Below are 12192 nucleotides of genomic sequence, written 5' to 3' on the forward strand. Positions count from 1 at the left end.
GAAATACCATGTCACACCAGTTAGAGTGGCTAAAATGAATAAGTCAGTAAACAATAAATTTAGCGAGGCTGTGGAGAAAGGGGAAATCTCTTACACTGCTGGTAGGAATGTAAGCTGGTATAGACACTTTGAAAACAGTATGGAGTTTCCTCAAAAAGTTAAAAATAGAGGTATCCTATGACCCAGCAATTGCACTACTAGGTATTTATCTAGAAGATACAAATGTAGTGACCTGAAAGGGCACTCCAATGTTTATAGCAGCAATGTTCACTATAGCCAAACTATGGAAAGAACCCAGATGTCCACCAAGAGACAAAAGGATAAAGAAGATGTGTGATGTGTGTGTGTGTGTGTGTGTGTGTGTGTGTCCATATATACTGGAATATTACTCAGCCATCAAAAAAATGAAATCTTACCATTTGCAACAACAAAGATGGAACTAGAAGGTATTATGCTAAGCAAAATAAGTCAATCAAAGAAAGACAATTACCTATTATTTCTCTCATATGTGGAATTTAAGAAATAAAACAGGATCATAGGAAAAGAGAGGGATAAATAAAATAAGATAAAATAAAAAAAAGGAGACAAACCACAAAAGAATCTTAACTCTAGGAAGCAAAATGAGAGTTGCTGGAGGGGAAGGGTGTGGGGGGAGGGGGAAACTGGGTGATGGGCATTAAGGAGGGCATGTGATGTCATGAGCACTGGGTGTTATATACAAATGATGAATAACTGAACTCTGCCTATGAAACTAATGATACCCTGTATGTTAATTAATTGAATTTAAATAAAATTTAAAAAAGAAAATATGAAAATACCCAATGAGAGTTGAAGAATATAATAGCTGAAACGAAAAATACTCTAGAAGGAATCAATAGTAGGTCAGACGATGCAGAAGACCATATCAGCAATCCGGAAAATAGGATAATAGAAAGTACCCAAAATGAACAGTAAAAGGAGAAAATAATTTTTAAAATGAGGTAAGTTAAGGATTTCTTGAACATCAAGTGACACTCACATGATAAGTGTCTCAGAAGAAGATGATAGAAAGACAAAGGATCAGAAAACTTATTCGAAGAAAGAATAATTGAAAACATCCCTAATCAAGAGACGTAAATAGACATACAGGTTTGAAAAGCAAAGAACTTTCCAAACAAAATTAATCCGAGGATGTCCACACCACAACACATAATAATTAAAATGTCAAAGATAGATTTCTAAAGACAAGCAAAGAGTTATGAGTTATGACAAGCAAAACCCTATAAGGCTATCAGCTGATTTTTCAGCAAAAACTTTGTAAGCCAGAAGGGAATAGCATGTTATATTCAAAGTGCTGAAAGGAAAAAACCTACAACCAAGAATATTCTCCCCAGTAAAGTCACCATTCAGATATAGATAAAGAGAAAAAGAATTTCCCAGATAAACAAAAAATAAAGGAATTTATCATCACTTAACCAGCCTTATAAGAAATGTTAAAGGAACTTCTTTAAAATGGAAAAGAAATGGCCATAATTACATGTAAGAAAAATATAAATTAAAAAATGTAAAGTATGACAGTATATACATAAAATGTGGGAGAAGGAGTAAAAAAAATTAGTATGTGTTTGAACTTAAGGGATCAGTAACTTAATATAGACTGCTGTATACTTAGGGTGTTATATATGAACCTCATGAAAATCAGAAACCCAAAACCTATAATAGGTAGACAAAAAAGAAAAAGAAAATCAAATATAACACTAAAGAAACTCATTAATCACAAAGAGAGCAAGAAGAGAACAGAGAAGAACTATTAAAAAAACAAACAGAAAGCAATTAACAAAATGGCCATAAGTACATATCTATTAATAATTACTTTAAATGTAAATGGCCTAAGTACTGCAGTTGAAGGACATAGACTGGAGGACAGAAAAAGCAAGACCCATCTATATGCTGCCTACAAGAGACTCACCTAAGACTTAAACACACATACAGACTGAATGTAAAAGTTTGGAAAAACATTTACCATGCAAATGGGAGTGGAAAAAAAGTCAGGTTAGCAATACCTATATCAGACAAAATGTGCTTTAAATCAAAGACTAACAGGGACACCTGGGTGGCTCAGCACCTAAGGGTCTGCCTTGGGCTCAGGGAGTGATTCTGGGGTCTGGGATGGAGTCCTGCATTGGGCTCCCTGCAGAGAGTCTGCTTCTCCCTCTGCCTATGTCTCTGTCTCTCTCTCATGAATAAATAAATAAATCTTTTTTAAAAAAATCAAAGACTAACAAAAGACAAAAAAGCATTACATAATAATAAAGGATCAATCCAACAAGAGGATATAATTATTAATATCTCTATATAAATATCTATGCTCCCAACATCAGAACACCTAAATACATAAAGCAGATGCTAACAGACATAAAGAGAGAAATTTATGGTAATACAGTAATACTAGGGGACTTTAACACCCCGACTACATTAATGGATATCTCATCTAGTTAGAAAATAAGTAAGCAAAGAGTGCCTTTAAACAACACATTAGACCAAATGGACATAGCAGATCCATACAGAAAATTTTATCCCCAAACGACAGAATACACATTCTTTTCATGTGTACATGGAACCTTCTCTAGAAAAGATCACATGGTGGGTCACAAAACAAGTCTCAGTAAATTGAAGAAGACTGAAATCCAGACTGCAACTTTTCCAACCCTAAGAATATAAAACTAGAAATCAATCACAAGGAAAAAAACTGGAAAAAAAAAAAACAAATACATGGAGACTAAACAACATGCTACTAAATAACCAACAGGTCAATGAAAAAAATCAAAGAATACATGGAAACAAACAAAAATAAAAACACAATGGTCCAAAATCTTTGAGATGAACCAAAGGAAGTTCTAAGAGGGAAATATATGGCAATATAGTCCTACTTCAAGAAACAAGAAAAAGCTCAAATAGACAATATAACCTCACACCTAAAGGGATTAGAGAAAAAAGAACAAATAAAGATCAAAGTTAGTAGAAGGAAGGAAATAATAAAAATAAGAACAGAAATATGTGACAGAGAGACTCAATTTACACATGCATATATAAAATCAATGAAACCAAGAGCTGGCTCTGAAAAGGTAAACAAAATTGAAAAACTCTTAGCCAGATTTATCAGAAAAAGAGAGAGAAAAGACCCAAATAAATAAAATCAGAAGCAAAATGGAAGTAACAACTGACCACAGAACTACAAAGGATTATAACAGTATAGGATAGGATAGAAAATTATATGCCAACAAATTGGACAACCTAGAAGAAATGCATAAATTCCTAGAATCATACAATCTTCCAAAACCTAGTCAGGAAGAAATAGAAAATCTGAGCACACCAATTACTAGTAACAAAATTAAATCAGTAATCAAAAAAGTACCAAAAATAAAAGTCTAGGCCCAGATGGATTCACAGGTAAATTCTACCAAACATTTAAAGAAGAGTTAATACCTATTCTCCTCAAACTGTTCCAAAAAATGGAAGAAGTAAACCTTACAAATACGTTGTATGAAGCCAGCACTACCCTGATACCAAAACCAGATACAGATACCACAAAGGAAGAAAGGAAGGAAGGAAGGAAGGAAGGAAGGAAGGAAGGAAGGAAGGAAGGAAGGAAGGAAGGAAGGAAGGAAGGAAGGAAGGAAAGGAAGGAGGAAAAAAACATTATAGGCCAATATCCCTGATGAACCTAGATGCAAAAATCCTCATCAACATATTAGCAAACCTCATTCAACAACACATTAAAAGGATTATTCATCAGAATCAAGTGGGATTTATTCCAGGGATGGCTCAGTATTTGTAAATCCATCAATGTGATGTACCACATCACAAAAATCATGTGATGATCTTAATAGATACAGGAAGAGCATCTGACAAAATTCAACATCTGTTCATGATAAAAACTCAACAAAATGAGTTTACAGGGAAGATAGCTCAACATCAAGCCATATATGAGAAATCCACAACTTGTTAACATCACACTCAATGGTGAAAAACTGAAAGCTTTTCTTCTAAGATCAGGAGCAAGACAAAGATGTCCATTCTCACCACTTTTATTCAACACAGTACTAGAAGTCCTCGATACAGCAATCAGACAAGAAAAGGAAATAATAGGCATCTAAATTGGTAAGGAAAAACTTAAACTGTCACTATTTGCATGTGATATGATTCTATACATATAGAAAACCCCAGATTCCACCAAAAAACTAAGAGAAATTATAAATTAATTTAGTAAAGTTGCAGGATACAAAATATCCAGAAATTGATAGCATTTCCATATATTAATAACAAAGTATCAGTAAGAGAAAATAAGAAAACAATTCCGTTACAATTGCATCAAAAAAAAAAAATAAAATACCTTAACCAAGGAGGTGAAAGACCTGTACTCTGGAAACTATAAAACATTTATGAAAGAAAATAAAGATGACAGAAACAAATGGTCATGGATTAAAATTAAAATTGTTAAAATGCTCCTACTACCCAATGTAATCTACAAATTTCATGCATTCCCTATCAAAATACCAACAACACTTTTCAGAGAACTTCAACAAATAATACTAAAACTTGTATGGAAGCACAAAAGATCCCAAATAGCCAAAGTTATCTTGAGAAACAACAAAGCTGATGGTATCACAATTCCAGATTTCAGGATATATTATAAAGCTGTAATAATCAAAACAGTATGATACATCACAAAAGTTGACACATAGATCAAAAGAACAGAAAAAAAAGCCAAGAAATAAATCTGGTTATATGGTCAATTAATCTGTGATAAAGGAGGCAAGAATATACAATGGGGAAATGGCAATCTCTTCAATAAATGGTGCTGGGAAAACTGGACAGCTACGTGAAAAAGAATGAAACTGGACTACCTTTTAACACCATACATAAAAATAAACTCAAAATAGATTAAAGACCTAATTGTAAGACCTAAAGCCCTAAAAATCCATAGGCAGTAATTTCTTTGATACCAGCCATAGCAACAGTTTTCTAGATATGGTTCCTGAGGCAAAGGAAACAAAAGCAAAAATAAACTACTGGGAATACATCAAAATAAAAAGCCTTAGCACAGTGAACCACCGACAAAACAAAAAGCAACTTATTGAATAGGGAGAAGATATTTGCAAATGATATATCTGCTAAGCAGTTAATATCCAAAATATACAAAAAATTGATACGACTCAGATAAACATCAAAAAACAATTGGATTAAAAATGGGCAGGGTGCACCTGGGTGGCTCAGCTGGTTAAGCTCAGTCTGACCCTCGATTTTGGTGCTGATCATGAGATCAAGCCCTGTGTCTGGCTGTGGCAGTGTCTGCTTGAGATCCTCTCCCTCTCCATCTGCTCTTAACCCACTCACTCTCTTTCTGTCTGTCTCTCTAATAAATCTTGGGTGGTACAGTTAAGCATCCAACTCTTGGTTTCAGCTCAGGCCATGATCTCAGGGTCATGAGACAGAGCCTCACAACAGGCTCTACATTCTGTGCAGAGTCTGCTTGAGACCCTCTTTCCCTCTCCCTCTACCCATCTCTGGAATAAATATTTTTTAAAAATTAAAAAAAAATTTTTTTAAATGGGCAGAGGTACTGAACAGACATTTTTCCAAAGAAGGCATACAAATGGCCAATATGTTCAGTATCACTAATCACCAGGGAAATGCAAATTGAAACCACAATGAAATATCACATTTCACATATCAGTAAGAAAGAAATAAGTGTTGATGAGGATGTGGAGAAAAAGGAACCCTTGTGCACTGTTAGGGGGAATGTAAATTGGTATAGCCACAATGAAAAATACAGTTTTCTCCAAAAATCAAAAACAGAAATACAGTATGATTCAGTAAGTTTACTAAGTGGGTACTTACCCAAAGAACACAAAGACACTAATTCAAAAAGATATATGTGTCCCTGTTAATTGCAGTATTATTTACAATAGTCAAGATACGGAAGCAACTCAACTGTCCAACCATAGATGAATGGATAAAGAAGATATAGTATATATACAATTGAATATTGCACAGCTATAAAAAAATGAGGTGTTACCATTTGTGACAACATGGATGGACCTGGAGGGTATTATGCTAAGTGAAATATGTTAGACTGAGAAAGACAAATACAATCTGGTTTCACTCATATGTGGAATTTAAAAAACAAAACAAATGAATAAACAAACAAAAAACTTAATCGAACCTATAAATACAGAAAACAAGGTGATGGTTGCCAGAGAGAAAAGTGGGGAGGGGATGAACAAAATGTGTGAAGAGGAGTGGGAGACACAGGCTTCCAGTTATTGAAGGAGTAAGTCATGAGAATAATATATATATATATATATTAGGTAATACATATAAATTAATAAAAGCATAGGGAATATGTTCAATGGTATTATAATAGCACTTTATGGTGACAGAGGGTATCTATACTTGTGATGAGCACAGCATAACACATAAAGAATGTCAAATCACTATGTTTTATATCCGACACTAATGGAGCATCGTGTGTCAACTATACTCAAATAAAACACACATACACACACACATAGAGAAAGCTATTTCTTCAATTTTCCTTCTGTTCTTTCAAAGACAAAGCCTCAAATGGGTCCTAAAAACCTCTATACCAGCATTTAAGTAGAATTGAATGTCAATATTTGATTTTCATAGCACAGTACCTACTCTCATAGTTACTGCCTCTTTATGGCAATTAATTCCTATTTTCCATTAATAGTTTCAAATTAGAGTTTTTTCTTATTGTGTATGACAATACACAATAGGTTTTAAAAGGAATTTTTATTCTATCAAGGGAATATGAGAAAAAAAAAACACAAGGAATAGAAGTGACTCAGGCTTAGGAGAACCTGACGACAAGATATGTGGAATCTTCTGTAAATAGGGCAAAAGCAGAATTTTATAAGAAGGTTTAAGTGAAAAAAAAAAAAAGGGTTTAAGTGACCTCCTCCTATAGCCTGGGGGCTTCTAAGTTACCTTAGTGACCAAGAAGAGGGTCTTTACTTGGCCCAGGCAGAGGAGGAAGATAGAAAGAAAAATACATACTTTTCAAAGAATTAAGGAAGAATCTAGATCAAGACCTAAAATTCCAACTGGCATACGAGGTACTTCAGAGAAAATTTAAAGGCATAAAAAGGCTCCAGTAGGTATACCAAGCTCTGCATCAGATGGGAATTTCAGCCCTACCTGTCCTCAGACCTAACACAGTCAGTTCATAACTTGTATAATCACACCCAGGACCTCTGCTCAAAACAAGCTGAATTCATCTGGTTGTACAAAATATCGTGGATGGAGCAAGACCAAGCAATCTTCACTGCTCGTGAACTCAGCACAGCTGAGTGGGATTATCTCACCACCGGAGTTGGTGGGATGGTCTTATAAATCATCCTACACAATACACTTTCACACTTAGGGCTGAAATGGCAAATACATTTAATCTCAGAATACCCATGAATTGGCATTGGCTATTTGGAACTCTTCTTAAGAAGTTCTATAGGACCACATCTTCTGCGGCAGGTATGGGATTAGGGATAGGCAGTGCCTGGGCTTGGTACCTGCAGCCCTACCAGAGAAGCCTCATGTGTCAGCTCACATAGGAGGGGAATCTCTAAGACTGACCAGTAAGGGATTTTGTTGGAGGAGAGTACACACACACACACACACACACACACACACACACACACACACACACACACACACACACACACTTCATGGGGAGCTTTGTCCTCCCATGCAAATGGCTCCTCCTCGCAAAGTTTCCTGACTCTGATAGGAACCTTCCCTCATCGCTGCCTCCATCATCCAGGCCCCAGTGACTGGAGCCAGTAGCAGAAAGCGTTCTATCTCCCTGCCCCTTGATCTCAGCTTTAACCTGTGTTCCAGGGACAGAGGCCAAGGAGAGAATTCTAAGGCATTTTAAACACAGATGTGGTCCCACAGACTTAAAATTTTCAAATAGCCAATGCCAACCTAAACTTAGATGTAAAGAAAAAACCCTACATTCCCACTTTCAAGGACATCTCACTGAAACTGGACATATCCTTAAATTATAAATAAGAGAAACAAGTACCTGGAACTTTGCCATTCATAGAAATGGCAAATATATTCATATCATGTCATACTTATTATAGATATAACAAAATATTGTTTATACGATTTCCTAATTTGTTAGATCCACTGTGGTTATTTAATAATAAAGAACCACACTTACTACTATATCACAGATTTGCTTTTCTTAGCATTATGATAACTGTCAATACTACTCTTATTTCTTTTGTGATCCTATGATACCTATTTAATAATTTTAAAACATATTTTGAGAAGGGAGCCTAAAGCTTCACCAGATGGCTAAACGAGTCTACAACACTCGATAGGTTAAGAACCATCTGTCAATGCTCCAGATGGTGAGGGCCTTCCTTGGTCGAGGGCAAAGTCCAGACCTCACTCACTTTGGAATCCCATTGTCTTAACTGCAGCACATAACAGATGCTCAATAAACAGTCCCTGATAAAATGCTCACCATCTCTCCACTGACGGCACCTAATGAGGCTTTCACTACTGCAGCAGGGGGAAAGGCGGCATTTAGATGGATCTAACTGAGTTTTTTTCATTTATGTTTGTGCCTGAAAGACCCAACCACTTCTACTACCTCTCTCCATCCTAGGGGCACCAAGCTCATCAATTGCTGACCTGTGCCCGCATTGTGCCTGTTTTGGTGTGTCTGGCAGTAGCTCCTCTCCCTCCATTAATAAGACTCATTTGGGGGCAGTTGGGTGGTTCAGTCAGCTGAGTGTCAGATTCCTGATTTGGGCTGGACTAGTGATCTCAGGATCCTCAGGATCTTGGCATCGGGCTCCATGCTCATTGTGGTGTCTCCCTGGCCCTCTCCCTCCCCCTTTGCCTCTCTCCCCACATACTCTCTAACAAGCAAAATCTTAAAAAAAAAAAAAAAAAAGTCTGATATCTATGTTAGGGCTTGTGCAGTTGGGACTCCTCACTACAACCTACTCCAAGGACTACACCTTGGGTAGTGATTCTGGGGTGCTGGCTGAACAGGTGGGACACGCTGTTTCCTCTAGAAAGCTTGTAAACTGCCTCTACCCCTCACCCCCAGCTGTCATGTTGCTAAATATCCCCATATTCATGGCAATCTTCACTTGATTTTTGGCTACCTCCAATGTTTAGCTCCTAATCTTGTCTCTGAAGATAAAACTGAGATACTTCATGGCTTAGAAGATACTGAGAGGGCATTAGGATCCCTGAATTTGACTGTGAGAGGGCAGGGTTTGCAGTGAATCCTTTTCTTCTGCAATGGAAGCAAGCAGACCTCAGGAGAAGCTTCACTGCTGTTTGCTGCAGGAAACAAGGAATGGCCTCATTCTAAATATGCTCAGCTCCTCTCTACCAATTTCCTTCTTATTTTAGGATTACTTTGATTGGCTAATGAGATGTCTAAAGCATGAGATTAATCAATTCAAACCGTAACCACAGCTGTGCTTGCCTCTCAATAGCCTTTACTGCCAGCACCAAAAATATAGCCTTTCTCCACAATAAACACTTTTTATAATACCAATAAGACCACTCCAGGGAGCGTTGTTATCATGAAATAATCATGGCCCTGTGGGATTTAGGGAGCCTGGCCATGTTTCAAGCCTCATAATGCTAGAGCGAGGAGGGGAATGAGAAAGGGCAGAGGTAAGGGTAATTATATCAGCACAAGGACACCCCCTATTGTGCCTTTTTGCTTAAAGCTTTAGATACCTTGGCTGAGAACATGTGCATGTGAATCTTACCAGGTTGAACAGCTGTGACTTCCTTGCATACAGCCATCTGCATTCATGTATTTTTAATGGACCATTTTGGGCTGTCAACCTGCAAACAAAACTTAGGTTAGGTTTTGAATCCTGGTCAAGAATACTGAATTTTGGCCCTTCGTCGGTTCTCCTCACCAGCTGAGTACTCCAGCAAGAATTATTTTAAAAAATATAGTAGTAAGCAAAACAAGAGAAACATTGAATTTTACATCACATCATGCAATCACAAAAGCAGCCGTAACAATGGATGGATGTGGGAGCGTCTCCAGGGTTTGTGGTTCAGCCCATTGGACTTGATTTGGGCTTGTTTTGATTGCATGTAAATTGCCCTCCCCAGTTGCTATGTATAGTTTTGGGTACCATGGCAAATTAATCAGGTTAATGTGGCAGATAGTGGCCTGGGTAGTTCATATCTGTCTAAACTAATGCAAAATGACAACCAAAAGCAAAGGAGGATGTGTGGTTTTCAAAGGAATATGGCATGGATGCCTATTAGTCAACATTCAGCTGGGGATGACTCAGTGAATGAAAGTGATTATTTCCAAAAATGACTTCTGAACTTCATTAGATTTTATCTACATATTCTCTTATTGGTGAAGCAAAGAATAACAAATTTCCTTCAGGAGCATATTAACTTTGGATGTGTCTATTACCAAAAGTAAGTTTAAAAAGTTAAGGTAATTTTATAACTTAAATAGACTGAGGGCTTTGCTTTCTCCTGAGAGCCAAACTATCCCATGATTAAAGGAGTTTAGACTGATGGTTGGTTTTTGTGGTGGTTGCTATTTAACATTAGTACACAACAAAGTCTAAATATGACTTAGGTGTGAGGATGATTATGATCATTTTTCCTCTAGTCAAAAAGGAAACACACACACATAATCCAAAAAAACAAGGGAAACCAAATATATTTGGGGCAGTTTTGTTCTTTTTCTAGTCTTTAACATTACAATTGACCCTAGAACAACTCAAGAGTTAGGTTAGGGGTGCTGACCCCTGTACAATCGAAAATCCATGTATGGCTTTTTGATTTCCCCAAAACTTAACTACTGATAGCTTGCTGTTGATTGAAAACCATACTAACAACATAAACAGTCAATTAACATATTTTGTTCATTATGTGTATTACAGACTGTATTCTGACAATCAAGTAAGCTAGAGAAGAGAAAATGCCATTGAGAAGATCATAAGCAGGAGAAAAATACATGCACAGGACTATACAGTATTTATCAAAAAATTCCCAAATAAGAATGGACTCATGCAGTTTAAACCCATGTCATTCGAGGGCCAACTGTATTCAAAATGGTACCTGTCACCTTCTCAAGGGTCAAATTGGACTCAGAGACACCCAGAAAATTATTTTTCAAGAATGTGCATACACTCCATCGACCAAAGAGAAGCAACACCACCAGGCGTCCCCATTCCAAGCCCCAACTCTTCTCCTAAAAAAATACCGTCACCATTTTTTGTTTACTCAGGACAACATTCTCACTCAGCAAGTAACTCTCTTCTTTAAAGCTCCACTAAGATAGTTCTGTCCTAAGAAGAGAGGAGCAAGACTGTTTTGATCTTTCAGCGACATTGATTCAACCAATTCAGCATTTGTGGGAGACTGAACGTTCACCTATTTTAATTTCATCAGGCCAAAATTGTTATAAAATGTCCTCTTGTGAAAGAATATTCCATTTTAATCATGATTTCTCTTAAGAAAAAGAAACGTAAACATGTCAACATGACACTCGGGGACTACAATGTGTCTTCCTAATACAATAATAGCCATAGGTTTATGAACCATTCGATGAAACAGCCAAAGGAGAAATTAGATCATTTGGCTCTGGTCGCAGAATGTAATAGATCTCCCCTCAGTTAAGATTGCTGGGAACAGGCCGAAATGATTAATGGAAAAGCTTGATGGTGTAAAAACTGCTTAATGTAGGAGCGCAATATGGCATGCAAACCAAACTAAAACAACCATAAATATTTTAGGCACCTTATAAAGATTTAAGAATATTTATTCCACATATAAATCCTCTGTGTAGTATCGGCGACAGCCTGGAGTCCAGAGGTCTGGCAGCCCGGAACATGATGCAGGGGATGAAGGCTGTGTGCCCTCCCCTTTCTGTTTGCATTTTCCTATGATGATTAAACCAAATTAGCTGGCTAACTGCTTCCAAAATGAGGCGAAGCTCCTGAGCGCCCTTTCTTTTACAGCTTTGTCAGCACTTACTGTTTCCAGAAATCGGATCTCCAAAGCTTTGTGATCAGGCGTGAGGTGGCTGGGGGCACACATTGTCCCCTTGGTCATTTGATCTCACGCTTCATGTCTTCTACATCTGTGCTCACCACAGTGTGGTTTTGGGCT

General features: G+C 37.1%; 1 long non-coding RNA gene across 1 annotated transcript in view; it reads right to left on the minus strand.

Annotated features, from left to right (window-relative positions):
• The window catches only part of LOC118351593 (uncharacterized), a 52288-nt gene extending 42397 nt beyond the window's left edge, over window positions 1-9891 (minus strand). Inside the window, exon 1 of the long non-coding RNA XR_007404061.1 lies at window positions 9810-9891. This is a non-coding gene — a long non-coding RNA (uncharacterized LOC118351593). The remainder of the gene's footprint in view (window positions 1-9809) is intronic.
• Window positions 9892-12192: the final 2301 nt, after the last annotated feature.

This window comes from Canis lupus, chromosome 20 (assembly GCF_003254725.2).
Source record: "Canis lupus dingo isolate Sandy chromosome 20, ASM325472v2, whole genome shotgun sequence".
In the NCBI taxonomy this organism is placed as follows: Eukaryota; Metazoa; Chordata; class Mammalia; order Carnivora; family Canidae; genus Canis; species Canis lupus.